Source organism: Anser brachyrhynchus, assembly GCF_964034855.1.
Source record: "Anser brachyrhynchus genome assembly, chromosome: 2".
NCBI lineage: Eukaryota > Metazoa > Chordata > Aves > Anseriformes > Anatidae > Anser > Anser brachyrhynchus.
Genome location: NC_137695.1, coordinates 59,967,814 through 59,982,628, shown reverse-complemented (window position 1 = coordinate 59,982,628; position 14,815 = coordinate 59,967,814). Strand labels below are relative to the sequence as shown.

Here is a 14,815-nt window from a genome sequence, read left to right as displayed (position 1 = left end):
TGTTTCGGGATGGCTCCCTTCATGTCCTCCAGGAAACGTGCAGTAGAGGTGAGGATGGAGGGGCAAGAGGAGGAAGGGCAGGACTGCCTGGGCTGCTGTAACAGGGATGCTGGGGTTACAGCTCGGCGGCAGGACGGGACGACACTGAGGGGGAGAGGCTGAAAATCAGACTGGCTTTGTCCTCAGTTCCACTGCCACATCAGACACCCCTTGCCAGTGTCTCCAGAGCACATTTTTTCAGTTCATAGGAAATTAAAAAAAAAAAAAAGTTTTCAGGCCAATTGGACCAAAGTCAAATTTCTCGAAAATAAAAAAAAAAATCCTCACAAACTGGAAATCCTGCTCTTCAGCCAGCTCTGAAAAACCCTAATCAAACAGCTTGAACAACCCACCAACTGTACGTTATTTACCCTAGCAGTGTATATACTTTTCCTATTGGAAATACTTATAAACAGCAGGTACATTCACGGAAACCGAGGCTGGTTTGTGCAGGACCGAGTTAAAAAAGCGGGATGAGAGGGAAGTCTGGGGGAAGACATGCAAGGAGCATCAGTCTGCGAAAGCCTGATGATCTCCTCTGTTCTGTGACTGAAAAACGTTCTTATGGCCGCGTGCACATTCGCACACATCGCACTGGGTTCGTCGTGCAAGCCTTCACTTTTTACTGTTCATGGCAGGTTATCCTGAGCCAGCAACATGTCTCCTATTTCAGGCCGCAGGGAGGGTCGCCTTGTAATAGCACCGCGTGTAATGGGTTTCATTGCGCTTGGGAACCAAAGAATTTGACCTCTGAGCGAAATAACATGAAGTAAAAAATGTGTTCAGATCGCAGTTAGGTTGAGCTAACAGTACAGGTGGCTGGGGAGTGCTCTGAACGCTGTCTGTGTGACCTCACTTCAGCAGCACAACAAACGATACGGCCTTCCCCTTCGAAGAAAACGTGGCAGTGGTTTACACTGAGGGAGGGAAAGGGGAAGATTTGTTCAGGGTTGTCCTATCCCTACATATTCCAAAACCGTGAATCAGATGTTTGACAAACTATCTGAAAACCGCAAGACCAAAAAAAAAAAAAAAATTATGTTCATTTATATTTTTTATGTTTTTTTTGTGGCTGTCTTTAGGATGCCCTTGGGTCATATTTTCAAGCTTCTTCACAGTCTGAGGAGCAGAAACTTACTTCTGTAAAAATGAAAACTGAGATTCTCACCTAATTAAATGTCTTCGGGAATGGGAAGTTATAGAGAAAACACAAAGTATCACGAGACTTGCGATAAAAATCACAGGGTTTGGCAATACCGCGTTAATCACGGGTTAGGAAGTGATAGCACTTGTTCTAGCTGAACAGCAAAAAACAAACAGGCATAAACCTTATTCAAAAATATTTTGCAGGCATGACTGCCAAGCTCCAGTTGGCTGTGAGTAATACTATTCATTATTTCAGAATATTCATATAGCCAGTAGGTATTTCTGGAAATCCTTGAGAATCCTGCATTTTCCATGATGCCAGGATGATTAATTTGTATTGAAAGTTTGTTACTTGCCAATTAACCATCCACTGTTTAAAAATCTGAGTCACACGATCAGCAGCCAGAAACAATACCAGGCTGTATGTTTAGATGTCCAAGACACATAATGAATATTCAAAGAAGAAAGTTCGCAATCAAACCACAGGCTGAAAGTTATGCACAGAACTATTTAGCTAAGTAGGAAAAATTAATACCTCCTCAAAAAGCCAGACCACTTGCAAGAGAGTGTTCACCACAGAAAGGGGCTTACATTCATAACAAAATATATTTAAAGTGAATATTTGGATGGCTACAGGATATTAGTTCTAATTGCAAACAAACAAACAGGGAGGCTCTCCTAGCCCGAAAATCAAAAGCTGCCTAGTTTCCATTGTAGATTTCAGACCGGCCGTTTAGCTCTGCTTATACAAATGGATGAGGCAGATGTACTGCTCAGCCTGTCTGCTTTGGTTCATCTGTGCAAACTTCCCAGCAGAGCGAGATTCACAGCTCAGCGTAAATCTGAGGGTAAGCAGCACGCTGTATGATTTATACTCGGGTTATCGTTCAGCCAAAGTCTGGCATTTCATTGATATGCCTGTTATTTAGATGCATTCAGAAGCCTTCCAATGCATACAGGTTTTTCCTGTGCAGGAACTGTATTCTCAAAAGAGATGCAAGAGCCAGATCTTTTCTATTCCCCAAGGTTAAAGGAAAAAGTGAGATGTCCTTTGCTTTTTCAATTCCTTACCCATATAGAATAATTCATCTGCTGATATTCATAAGGTGACTTCTACCAGCAAATGTAAAGATGTCAGAAGGAGAATTTTTAAGCACATATGTAATTGTTTATGATTGGTATCTGCTTTTATTTAGCATACTTGCTAGCGCTCTAGCCTGCTGCTAGTCTGTAAGAATCTTTCTTGACCAAGAAATCTGCTCTTTAGGGAGCTATATTTCATGTTCTTTCACTCTTTGCAAGCTCTGCCATAATAGAATCAATGTATCAAATCAATCCCGCGAAGCAGCTGAAGAGCCTAATAGTGAAGGTAGGAGACCCAGACGTTTTTCTAACAGAAATTTTGGCAGGAAGGGATTAATGTGTGTTTGCCCATTTCCTGTGCTTCTCCTTCCCTTTATAAACCGTGTGGGAGAAGTGAGACACAGTGTTTGATCTACGACGGTATTTTTTTTTCCTCCTAAAAAGTCTCGATGAGAAAACCCTCAAAGACTCCTGCAACCAGGCTTCTGCTGGGAAGTCCCCTGGAGCAGCAAACCCTCCGAGGGCACGGGCTGCCGCTCTGCACGTCCCGCACTGCCCGGCATCGCTGAGCAGGCGTGACAGCCTTATGGGGTGCCCGACGTGTTCCCCTCTCCTCCTCCAGCTCTCCCCTTGTTAAGTGTGGCTCACAGCCCAGCACGGGAATTAGGGTCCTCGGAGGGTCTGGCCACTTGCTTGGCAAAGGGGTCCCAGCCAGCTGGGGCTGGGCACAAACTCGTTGCCCACCACAGGTTTGCCACTGACCCCTGGTGCTGTAGGAAGAGGGCTCTCGCCATTGTTCCCCCAAAACACGACCCTCCGCCCCGGCCCTGGCTGCAGCCACCTCTCCGGGTGGCAGCCCGCGGCAGGGGGCACGATGCTGACATCCATCAATCCGCCGGCAGCGCCGGCTGCCCAGTTTCAGGATGGCGAGCGACACAGGGTGCAGATCTGACAGGGATGATAAAGTCAATTCCCTGCCCTGCGAGGCGGGCTGCGCAAGGCAGGCTGTCAGCACCCTCTAGGGGCTCTGCCTCTGCGGCTCCGCGCACAGAGCGGGATGAATTTCAGCGTTACCTGCAAGCCGGAGGGAAGGTTACCGTGCAGAGGTCCCTCTCGAGTCCCAAAGGGTGGCTCGCACGCCCTGCGCAGCCGTCCCGGAGCTACCTGCTTGAGTTCTGGCTCATAATTTTCGTGGAAAGTTCCCACGGTTCGTGACCCAGGAGATCCCAAACATATGGTTTAATCGGGCATTAGTCAACGTCGAATTCTTCCTTTCGCAGTGCTCACTCTGATCTGTACCACATTGCCAGCACCCCCCTGCAGCGCGAGGGAGGCACCAGGCACCCTGATGCGGGGCGAGGAGCAAAGGAGGGGAACCAGGGCTTGGACTAGGAGCAAAGCTGGGCAGATGTGGCCTTCAGTGATTCCACACGCCTGTTCCCAGCCCACAGCCCATACATAACGTGTCCATACTCATGGCGGATGGCAAAACCTGTGCCATCTGCCGGTGAAGGCATTTCACCAAAGGGGCTTTGTCTTCTCACTGTCCTCCTCCTCCTCTTGCAGCAGGTGAGCTGCTGCTCCTGAACGTATTTCACAGAGCAGACCTGCGGACCTTCCCATACGCTTGTAACCACAACTGGACAGAACTTCTGCTCTTTTTTACGCCCAGCCTTAGCAAAAAGCTTGCACTTTGCATTCACCTCCTGATGCAGCTTAACTCTTACCCTTCAGACTGCCTGGTCCAGAGCTGCCAGATCCCACAGAAAGGGTGGGATAAAGCCATGCCTCATGGAAACGAAGGCTAGATATGCTGCTGACTGCAGGAAAGCCATGCTATCCTGATGCTTTATGGACATTAGTTACCCAGTGCTACCATGCTCCCTTCTCTTCATGATAAAAATTACCTGAATGATGATTTTATTTGGAAAACAATTGTATTCATATATTATTCTCTGCTACTCCCTGGTTATTATTCTCTTCTTCAAAAATTTCAGGCAACCAATCAAGGACTGGAAGCAAAACAATCTGCCAGACTTTGTTTGAACAGGGGAAGAAAAACAAAAAAAAGCATAGCTGTGTATAGATTCATTCCTGCTAAGAACAAGACTTCATGCAATTTAGGCCACAAACCACTCATCACAAACACCAAACAACTAACAGATGGAAGAGGTAGTCTGCAAACAAAGCAGAGGTTGAATCACATTCCCCCAACCGTCTGGCAGAGCTCCGCAGAAAACAGGATGTCTTTCTGAATGATTTGCAAAGAAAAGAGCGGCTTGAATTAGGGAACAAATACTGTAGCACCCGAACGAGATCTACATGCTAGATAGCGTGGTTCTTGCTTTCCTTCAGATTGCAAGACTGGACAGGCAATCTCAGTTTTAGGTTCAGGCAGGAAATGGTTCTCTGAAGAGAAGCTTTCTCTTTCCTTCTCACCACAGCTGCTCCACACAGACGTAGGAGAAGGCAACAGAAAAACTCTTCTGAGTAGTAATCTGTACCTCTTACAGTCCTGATACATAATCAGGTGAATCTTGTCTTGTGAGCAGCCTCAGGTTGGTTAACACTGTAGCAGAGTGCTCAGCCTTACTACCTGCCCACTCCTTCACTCCAGAACCACGTACTGATTGGAGAGATGAGCTTGCGATTACTCAGAGTAACTTCAGTACCAACCACGTAAGGATTTATACAATCATACTTTCTCCGTTGGCCAAACAGCTATCCAGACACAAAACAGGGAGAGATGCTGCTGGCAAAAAAAAAAAAAAAAAAAATTGTTATTTTGTTGGTGGTGGTTGGTTTTTTTTGGTTGGTTGTTGGTTTTTTTTTTTGGTTCATTGTTTGTTTTATTTTTTTACAGGATATACCTGAAATATGTAGTCTGGGGCTGTACAGCATGCTTTTAGCTTTGTGAATTTATCTACAGGTAATCACTTACCCCAACGGATCTTGGATGAGGACCTCAGAAAAGCGTGATACCTTGGGCCATATTTACATTTGCTAACCTCTACACATGACCTCAGCTCTCTGGGCTCTGGAGTGCCTGTTTCAATAGGAAGCACTACACTAAGCAGCTTTAGCTGAACTCAGGCTCTCTAATCCTTGGTGCACTGGTTTCATACAGCTCTCCCAAACAAAACCAAAGTCATCGATACCACGTAAGAACTGAGCTGTTTCTTTCCGATTCTCTTATCTGAGCCCCCAATTTACCCCGCATTGCCTTCCCTGGCAGAACAACCAGGCACACCATCTATTAATAACAACAGAGGAGGCGGAAAGACATAACAAGAAAGCTGTACCAAGCACTTCATTCTACCCAGGACGTAGAAATAAGACTTGACATACAGAATAACTGCAATGATCGTATGATTTATTGTTTATACCATGTCATATGACAAAGCTCTTAGATATTACTGGCCTAATAAAGTGATATAATGCTTGCTATGTGTTTATCCATGTGGTAAATAAATAGCACAATTGACACCTGGAGCAACTGTAACAGGAGCAACAGCTACAAAATCAGAGCGCTGAGGGCCAGTGGCAGAATTTTGCACTAATTCTACCCCTCGGGAAATCAGGAAACCCATTCCTCCCCAATAAAATTCAAGTATCTGATGAATTAAAAGATTATTGGTGGCAACCTTAAAATGCTGCTTTCCTTTCCGCTGCCTTTTGTAGGAGAGGAGGATGTGCATTAGAGAAATCTCGGCCTGACATTAAATGCCTGCGCTGTCTCAACACAAAAGAGGCTCAAAACCCCAAATTCCACTTCACAAAGACTTTGAGGCTGTGACATTATTTCTGATGCAAAGTCAAACTTTTTCAAGCGAAAAAATACAAAGCCCTGGGTAGATGACTCCAGCACAGTCCCACTTTCTGAGGTCTTTATCCATCAGCAGCCTGGGCAACTTCAGGAGCTGACTCTAGAAGAACCAGCGTGCCCCTCAGTAGTTACTTTCCAAAAAAGAACCCTGAAAGCAGGGTTACTGCCATTATGAAGCAGAAATATCCATTACCAAGTTGAAAACACCATCCTGGAATAGGACAGAGGTATTTGGAGCTTTCTGGCAAAGCAAACATAAAAAACTGCCAGCTCTAGCGGCTATCACCTGTGACAAGCCAAGTATTCCAGGCAGCACACAAGTAACACCAAGCGACTTTTCAAACTCAAAACTCCACTGTAAATCTCAGGCCACGAACACTTAGGGTCACTGTGGACTGAAAGCATCCGCCTGTCTTCAATGAGCAAACATCCAACACAGCGCCCTTCCCGGTCCTTATTTTTAGGTAAGTGGGTTGAGATTAAGGTCTATTCTGGTCCTTTACAAAGAATAATACAAAGAATGAGGCTACACGGGGATTAGCACCTACTCCCAATGAGCACAAGTGGCAAAATTGGGAAGCAAGCGCATTGGAGCTGAATGGTGTCTCGCTTGGCACCTTGACCCATTTTAGCAAAGAGGAAATCCACGCAATATGCGTGGATATATGCTCAACTTTTCCAGAATTTGGTCCTGAAACAGTTGTGGGACAGACTGCAGAAGTCTTCTTCCTTTATGGATCATCTGTCTGTGCAAGAAATCCCATTGACACTGAAGGTGTCCCAGCTTCGTTCTACTCTTCCTCGTCTCCATAAAGCGTCTAACTCAGCTGGCCAATTTGCAGACCTTGACTTGCCTTAAATAACACTTCTTCGTGTCATGGGGAGACAGTAATACCTCTTCTCAGCAACTGCAAATGAGCAAGAATCTCTCAGTGGAAGGCACCGCCTGCTTGTTCTTTTATTAAAATGTTTGTATCTGTCTCTGTTACAGCTCCTTCAGCTAGGAGCTACACTCTAGTTAGGCAAAGCACTGGGAGACTGCCACATGCTCCTGCAACTCTATGTTGCACATACAGTAATTCAAACACACTATTAGAGTGTGTAATTTAGCTCATATGTAGTTAGAATGTGCGGAGTTTGCCAAGTGGCTGCATCCAGCTGGAAAATCAATTTATATATGCCAGTTTAATAAAACCTGAAAGTCTTCCGCAGTACATGAAGAAATGTTAGACAAAGTTGAAATTGTACATTATGTAAAACCAAACGTAGCTGTAAATTACAGGCTGAGTGTGAAGGATCAGTCGTCCCCTGCCAAAATTCACATAAGCGGTCGCCAATTTGGGGATGGAGGGGGAAACGTACCGTAATAAAACGAAACTTTGTACAACTCCAAGAACAAGCTTTGAGGGACAAATTTTGGCAGAAGAAACTTTAAAACCAAATTGACTTCGGCCCTGAGCCATTTCTCACTGGTTTAAATCCGCAGCAGTCTGGGGCTAAGGTGGTGCAAAAGAAGCCAAATCACAGGTGATTTGATGGTGCAGAGGGCTGGTAGCTCTCATGCTTCTTTATGTGTAGCAGTGAGCCCAGAGCTCCTAACCTGGAGCTGGCAGTCTCCTGAGTTTCCCTCCCATTCATTATTACTGTAGGAACCACTGTTTTGTTGCCCATGAGCTGCATACTCTACCGTGTGTGTACCTCAGACGAGCGCAGGCACCAACAAGGCCACCCATTCTCTGCCTCTGCTTCGCTGGTGCCGACCCGGCCATGCTGGTGGGAAGAGCAGCACGCTGCCTTGGGTCTGCAGTCGTGGGGTGCAAGCCAAAGGGTGTCGCCAGCCCCTTCTGGAGGGACAGACGCCAGAACTGCAAAACCAGCGGCGTCGATGCTGCGAATTACCAGGCTTACCTCTGCTCTCAGAAGAGGGGTGAAGAGCTGAAGGGCACAGAGGGTCTCCTGGAGTAGTACTTCTTCCGTCCTGTGTTTTTTTTTTGTTGTTGTTGTTTGAAGCACTACAGGGTGACTTGGAAACACAGGACTTCAGTTGGCAGAGCCATCTGTAAGCACCTCTCACCAACAGCACTAAGCAAGCTCTCATTAGTAGCAGGGAGCACACAAACATACAGAAGTGAACGAGGCTTTCACTGCACTGGGTTTGTCACTCTATTTACTGGACCAACTACATAAGGCAGGAAAAGCAGCACTTGTCTGCAAAGCAATGCCAGTCTAATCCTCTCCCCACGCACAGCCCTATCCAAACAGTTGCTCCTCTGCTGCATCTGCATCCAGGCTTGTCTGCGGAGGCAAGATGAGGGCAACAGCTCTTGGGTGCATGCTGTGTGCACGCTCCCGGCACCTCCATGACACAGCCCCCTTGACTGTATTCAACGTGTAGTAGTATCTGAGGGATCAGTTCTGTTCATTGCAGTGTTACGAAAACCCAAGGGAAACTCCATGGGGGTCGGTGACTCTGTCATCAATAATCTGGATACTGAATTTGGCCCAGTTTCTCACACTCGTGTCTTAAAAGCATTTCCAGCTTGTGGAAACTGGATGGAGAAGTTTTCAGATACTCTGGTTATCAAGGGAATTCCTCAAGCTTTTCAGATGAAAAAAACCTGCATCTTAGCAAACTATTAGCTTCAGGATTGTAGCAATCCATCCTTGCTCCCACGAACAAGCCCTTACTCTTGCACCTTAACCTGCTAATCTCCTCTCCAGCCTCCTAATTCTCCCTCGCTGAGGGCACGCTGTTTGTTGGCACCAAGTGTTGGCGTGCACCTTTGTTTTCACACAATATACGGTTTCAGCTTGGCTTAGCACTTGACAACCTCAGTATCAATGCAAGCACTCACAGAAGTGAAGGTCATCGATTTACACCGCGAGTATTCGAGATTATTTTTTACTATCGCCACTGTCCAACACACAATTAGGCTTTCATGCGCAGAATGCCTTTCAAGAACTGCCAGTAATTTTCATTCCATACACGGTGGTTTTGATGCCAATACATATGCTTTACATCTAATGGCAAGAATACTTGAAAGAGTGGAAGGTCAATCTTTTATAGACAATCCAAAAAATAAAATAAAATCAGGGAAAGGAATGGAAACATGCGTGCTCAGCAAGGAGCAAAGCAGGGAAAACTTTCTAGGTGATTAAACACAGAAATGAGCATCGTCCGGACAGCAGAGCTATCGCGGGGCATGTGCAGCCACAGCAGCGCCTGGAAGCAGAGCCGCTCAGGCTCCGCTTTAACAAGGCACTTCTGGGCCTGGACACTGGCCAGGCAGAAAAGCCCCGAGCCCAGCATGGGCTGACTTCCCCCGGTCTTGTAATGGCGATCCCATCCAACCTGCTTTGTTGGCTCCGAAACAAACAAGGAACGCTCCCGCAGCCGGTAACCGCCCCTCAGCTGGGGGCACAGCAGTGAAGAGCTCAGCACAAGACTTTTGAGCTGTGCTATTCCCCTCAAATCATGCCTGACTATGGCCTTACACCAGAGGGAGACAGACAGATGGACAAGGCACCCACTACAACCACTTTTCTAGACGCGGCAGCGCCAGTTTAAAGGGTGTTCCCAGACACCCAGGGGGGTCTCCTCCCCTGCACTGCAACTCCGCCGCTGAAGGAATACATAAAGCACCGTAACACTGACCTGAGATAACCGTATTGACACAGCGGGAAGATTAGGAGCTGCTGTGTCACTTCAGCCCTATCACTGCAATGAAAGCACTACAAGTTATGTACAGAGATAACTTTCAGACTACCTAGCAAGGCACAAGGGGCAGCTACTGCCGAACGCTGTATGATTTCACGATCTCTGTGTGAGAAGTTTCTAACCGTGCTACACTCAAGTTTTCTGAGGGATGCAAACCACGTAACATCACTGGAACAGCTCAAGTTTACCTGGAACGTAACCTGTCCAATATAATAAAGCCATGCATCTCCTCACCTTTTGCAAAGAGAGTCAGAATTTCAATTTCCTTTTAAAGTGTACTGGAAAACAAGAAAAACTTTCCAAAAATTTCTCTCTTAATAAAGATCTTTCCACCTATTGCATCAATCTCCTGCTCAATTCACATCAGCAAAAAGTACGTACACTCTTTTGTTTAGCTTGACTTTACCTTTTGATTGGCAAGTTTATGTTTAAAAAGAAGGAAAAAGGATCTACCGCTGATAACAACAAAGCAAAGGTTTGGCTTTTTACCTAGAAAGCATCTATGATTTTGAGACTGAGTCGTATAGTTCTTCATTTAGTACCCTTGAGCATTATCAGAGACACACATGAACATGTGCCAGGACAACAATCTTTGCGAACCTGGCCAGAAACCAGTATTCAGTATGTAAGCAAGCCCCTAGGGTTTAATCCTGAGGGTTACAGGAGCCTGCTGGCTCCCTGGTTTGCCAGAGCTTATTGCTGCTAGTAGGAATTGTATGCTTAATCCTCCACTCCTTTCTTGGACACAACCCTAGTAAGAAGTGAAAGGTATTTTTACCCTGTGGGGGACTACAACACCTTCCACATAAACAGAGGTACTGCTTAAAAGTGCTGTGGGAACGTAGTACCAAGCAACTGGTTCCAGAGGGGCCAAATTTGTCTTCAGCCCTAAGGGGAACCACAGGCTGCTTCTGTCACTAGCCACCAGCCATGACGAGAGCCACAGGCTAGTCACTCAACACATATGAGACGATGAGTTTCAAGTAAGGCTGAGAACCCATCTTTTAAGGCCAGACCCTCCAAGGTCATTTTGAGTTGGGTTCCCAAAAATCAAAAGTCCAGAAGAGGCACCAGCCACAATCCGCCAGGGCACAGCAGGATAACGCAGTGAGGAGGAGGAGAGCCAAGTATGAAAGATTTCTATAAAAGAGATGATTAATGGGGGAAACGTAGTAGTTTTTCTGTCTTAAAGTGGCTCCCCAAAAGAAAAGAGCCGAGAGAAGGAATGGGAGAAGAAACATTCGGTCCTACCATAAGTGAATTTCATCAATGTGCTAATTGAGGTGACAGAAAACAAGCTCAGGTACCTGCATCACTTAGGTTTGTTTCTCTGATGACTTCCAGAGCATAAGCGCTTCAGTCATCATATGCTAATTTTAGTGAAAGCATCTCATGCTGAAAGCAGCATTTCAATCCATTTTTATTGCAGATTTCATTTCTAAACAACAAATGATAAACTTTTCAAGAGGGCTGCATGCAGTTGAAAATCCACAGCCATACAAGTTACCTATGTATATTTGGCAAGAGAGATGGTGGGAGAAATTTCTGGAGCTTACTTTTACCGAACACATTTTATTAAATAAATAAAAAAAGGAGGAAAGAAAAGTTGAAAGCCTTTTTGGGTTGTGAAGATACTGACACTTTTGAAATGAAAAGGGCATGTAGGTCTCTAGCCCCTGGTCCACTGGCTGAGAAATCTTGTTGGGCTGTTATAATCAAACTTCTAACATTTAAAGAAAAGGAGATAATTCTGAAAAAGGCAATACAATACTCAAAAGAAAGAAAGCAGAGGCTATAAAAAGGTGAAAGAGTTCGTATTTTCTCCCGCTCTATCAAAAAGAAAAGATGACAGAAGAAAGAAACTGTTGAATTTGAGTCTTTATGCCAGGATGGAAAAAAAATGCAGACATGAAATTTTGCAACCTCCCACCCCCACAATAACAGCAGGGACCATGACCATCTAGCAGAGGCACTGAACAGTTTAGGATATTTTTCTTTCCACTACTGATTTCATTTTTGTAGCAGTGCATAGGTTTCTCCATGTTATTTGGCCCTATTCCACAGCATTCACTGCAAATTAAGGCTTAAGAAGGAGAGAAAGCAAACAAAAAGCAAATATAGGCTCAACATCTTGATAAAAGTTGGTATTGGAGGTTTGCCTTGTTGCTTTAAACACAATTGTTTTAGCTCCAGGCATTACAGTTTCGAACTGTGATTAGTTTAAAGGCTTACTGAATGTGATCTTATGGAGTAGTTAAGTGTTTTAATTTCTATGCTTATTTCACATTCATCACATACCATCCTTGAGAGGAAGAAAAGCCTATCACATTTTCATGTTTCCCATCATGAGGGATCATTTCCTGTAAAATGTAGGAGTGCTGGGCATAACTGGGAAATGGTGAGCTGTCCTTGGGTCAGGTCAAGTAGCAGAGGCATCAGTTTGTACATATTTACTTTCTAGTACGTACAGACCAGCTGGGACTGTTGAAGGTCTGGTTTTCAGAGTTGCTGAATTTTCCATGCTCTCATTTATCACGCTGAGCTTGCAGGTGCTCAGCCCCTCTCAAAAGGCAGGCAGTAAGCTATGAGCTTTTTATGTTGTGGAGGTATCTGCCCAAATGTAAACCAGTGCACTCAGTCAGCTCCTGGGCTGCCCACGTGCTCCCTGCCACCGCGCAGAGTATTCCCTAACATGTAAACACACACAAAAAAAAAACCTTGGTATGTCGTAGCTCACTTTGCACCCCCACCCTCCAGGCCCTCGAGCTTCTACCAGGCAATTTTCCTGGCACCTGACTGCGGCAACAGCATCCCAGAGCAGTGAATTTGGAAGACATGTAGCACGTGAGGGGACTGGAGTTAAACCTTACCCTGCCAGGGGGGAGCTCATCCCCACGGCTCCCGCCTCTCAGGAGCATTTTCCATCCGCCCTGCCAAAGCTGCTACCCAAAACTGCGTGGCACCTGAGCGGTGGGGCTAAGGAGAGCAAGGTGGGAAGCAAGTGATCAGAAGAAGCTGGAGGCCCTTCTCCACAAACACCTGATACGTTTTAATCACTGGGCGTACAGCATGACAAGGAGGAAGCAGAAACAGAGACCCGAGTCCTCCGTGGATCCAACCCTCTGCTTTATTATGTGCATGTACAGCAGACCCCTGGTCTGGTTTTGTGTCTTCAGGCTGCAGTTTAATGATGAATAATTAGGTTCTGGGCAGCTCTGCCACTGAATACTTCATGCTGTAATGGATGTTAATCTGAAAATTGTGTTTGCAGCTCTGTTTGATCATCTGTAATGAAACTGGTCAAATCGTAATTTTTTGTCTTATTAAAAAAAATGTTTCACATGAAGATCCAAATCTTTTTTTTTTTTCTAAGTAAAGAAGTGTACTGTTTTTTACGCTGGTTTTACACCAGTGGAAACAAGCAGGAATTCTGCAACATCCAGTGATCTTACGTGACCACGAGAGATGAAAAATACATTTGCAAAAACGATTTGATAGTATTGCAGTTGAAGTGCAGCATCAAACTGGAGGAAACGGAGGGAGGAGTTTTACTTAATTAGACAATGAGTGCTCAAAATCATTGGCTGGTCATTACAACATAGGAAGCTATAGGAAATATAAAATGTAAGTTTCATTAAGTATTTGAAAACAATGAATCTTCCAATATCTAGGTTTGCATTTGATTGTGCTAGGAATATCAGTGAACAATTTCCTCAGAAGTGAATACCAAGATGCAAGAGACTGCCAAAGAATAGACGGTACCTGCATGTCCAGCATCGCTTTCACCTCTTGTGACTGATATAACAAGACACTTGGAGCTCTTGCTATGAAATACAGAAGCAAATTACTCAGAACTGGCCGAAACACTGAGCAGAACACATAGGTGAGTTATTTCATCTCCTTACAATTCAAGGAACCACTGAGAAAAAAAAAGAAAGAGTGAAATTCAGAATAGTCTCTGAAAACTAAACATGGATGAGAAAGGCAACAGGATCAAAACTAGATAATGCAATAAGGCCAGCGTAACCCAGCAAGTCAGCAGCAAAAACACAACTTAAAATGCAACCAGAAAGTAAATTTTATAAAAATCTTCATATGGTAATAGCTGCAGAACTCATCAGTGACTGACGCTGTTAAAATGGGAACAATGTTGATGTGCAGGCTAACACCACAGAGCATCTGTACTTCCAAGAACGCTGTGTTGCTCCTGCAGCTGTCATGTCTCTGTGACAGCATTATGATGGAAATCTGAGTGATGCCGGCCTGCGAGACTGAGGCAAAGTGGATCGCATCCTAAGGTCTTTATGGAGATAAATTTCCACTGATTTCAATGAATCAGAGACAGGCAAGAGCCAATGGGAGTTTAGTCTGAGTAAGGACGGAGACACAAATGAATAAAGATTTCAGCATTTGGCTTTACCTTCGTAAAGAAATAATAAAAATATATTGCACATGTTGCATATCTGTCAGTTAAATTCATTTTATCTACAACACTTTATTGGTCTCATGTAGCTCTAGAGAACAATTCAAATCTCAAATTACAAAACCACCTAGTTTAAGGCTCCATCAGTGCTGAAGCCTTCAAACCCTGAAATACAGTCTCCGAGTTCCCATTCAAATTGTCATCAAAGCTATACTCCAACATTAAGTCCATGTCAGCCTTAGTGGAAGCAGATGAGGGCTCCAGCCGCATCTGGTTTGACTTCCCTGTAATAACTACAGCCAACTGAGCCATAGCAAAGAAAATGCAAGTATTTCCGTGAAAAGTAACTGGTTTTCTTTTAGGAAAATAATTGCAAAAATGCTAATTCAATATTTTATGTCTTATTTAAAACACAAGATCAAAACATCTACTGGACTAGAACAGGCCAAAAATATGAGAGAGAAAGTTATACCATTGTCCCTTCGGACAAGTTTGTCTCTGCGGAGGAAAAAAAAAACTTGAAAGACTCAGCTTCTGTGACAGAAGATAAATTTAAACTCCAACCTGAGCTCCTCAAAGA

At 44.7% G+C, this 14,815-nt stretch overlaps 1 long non-coding RNA gene across 8 annotated transcripts in view; it reads right to left on the bottom strand.

Annotated features, from left to right (window-relative positions):
* The window catches only part of LOC308190622, a 74,065-nt gene that overhangs the window by 37,797 nt on the left and 21,453 nt on the right, over window positions 1-14,815 (bottom strand). Inside the window, exon 4 of one of the 8 annotated variants that reach the window (XR_013947378.1) lies at window positions 13,169-13,731. The exons of the other annotated variants lie outside the window; for them this stretch is intronic. This is a non-coding gene — a long non-coding RNA (uncharacterized lncRNA). Of the gene's footprint in view, window positions 1-13,168; window positions 13,732-14,815 lie in introns of those variants that run through there. 8 annotated transcript variants of the gene reach the window in all.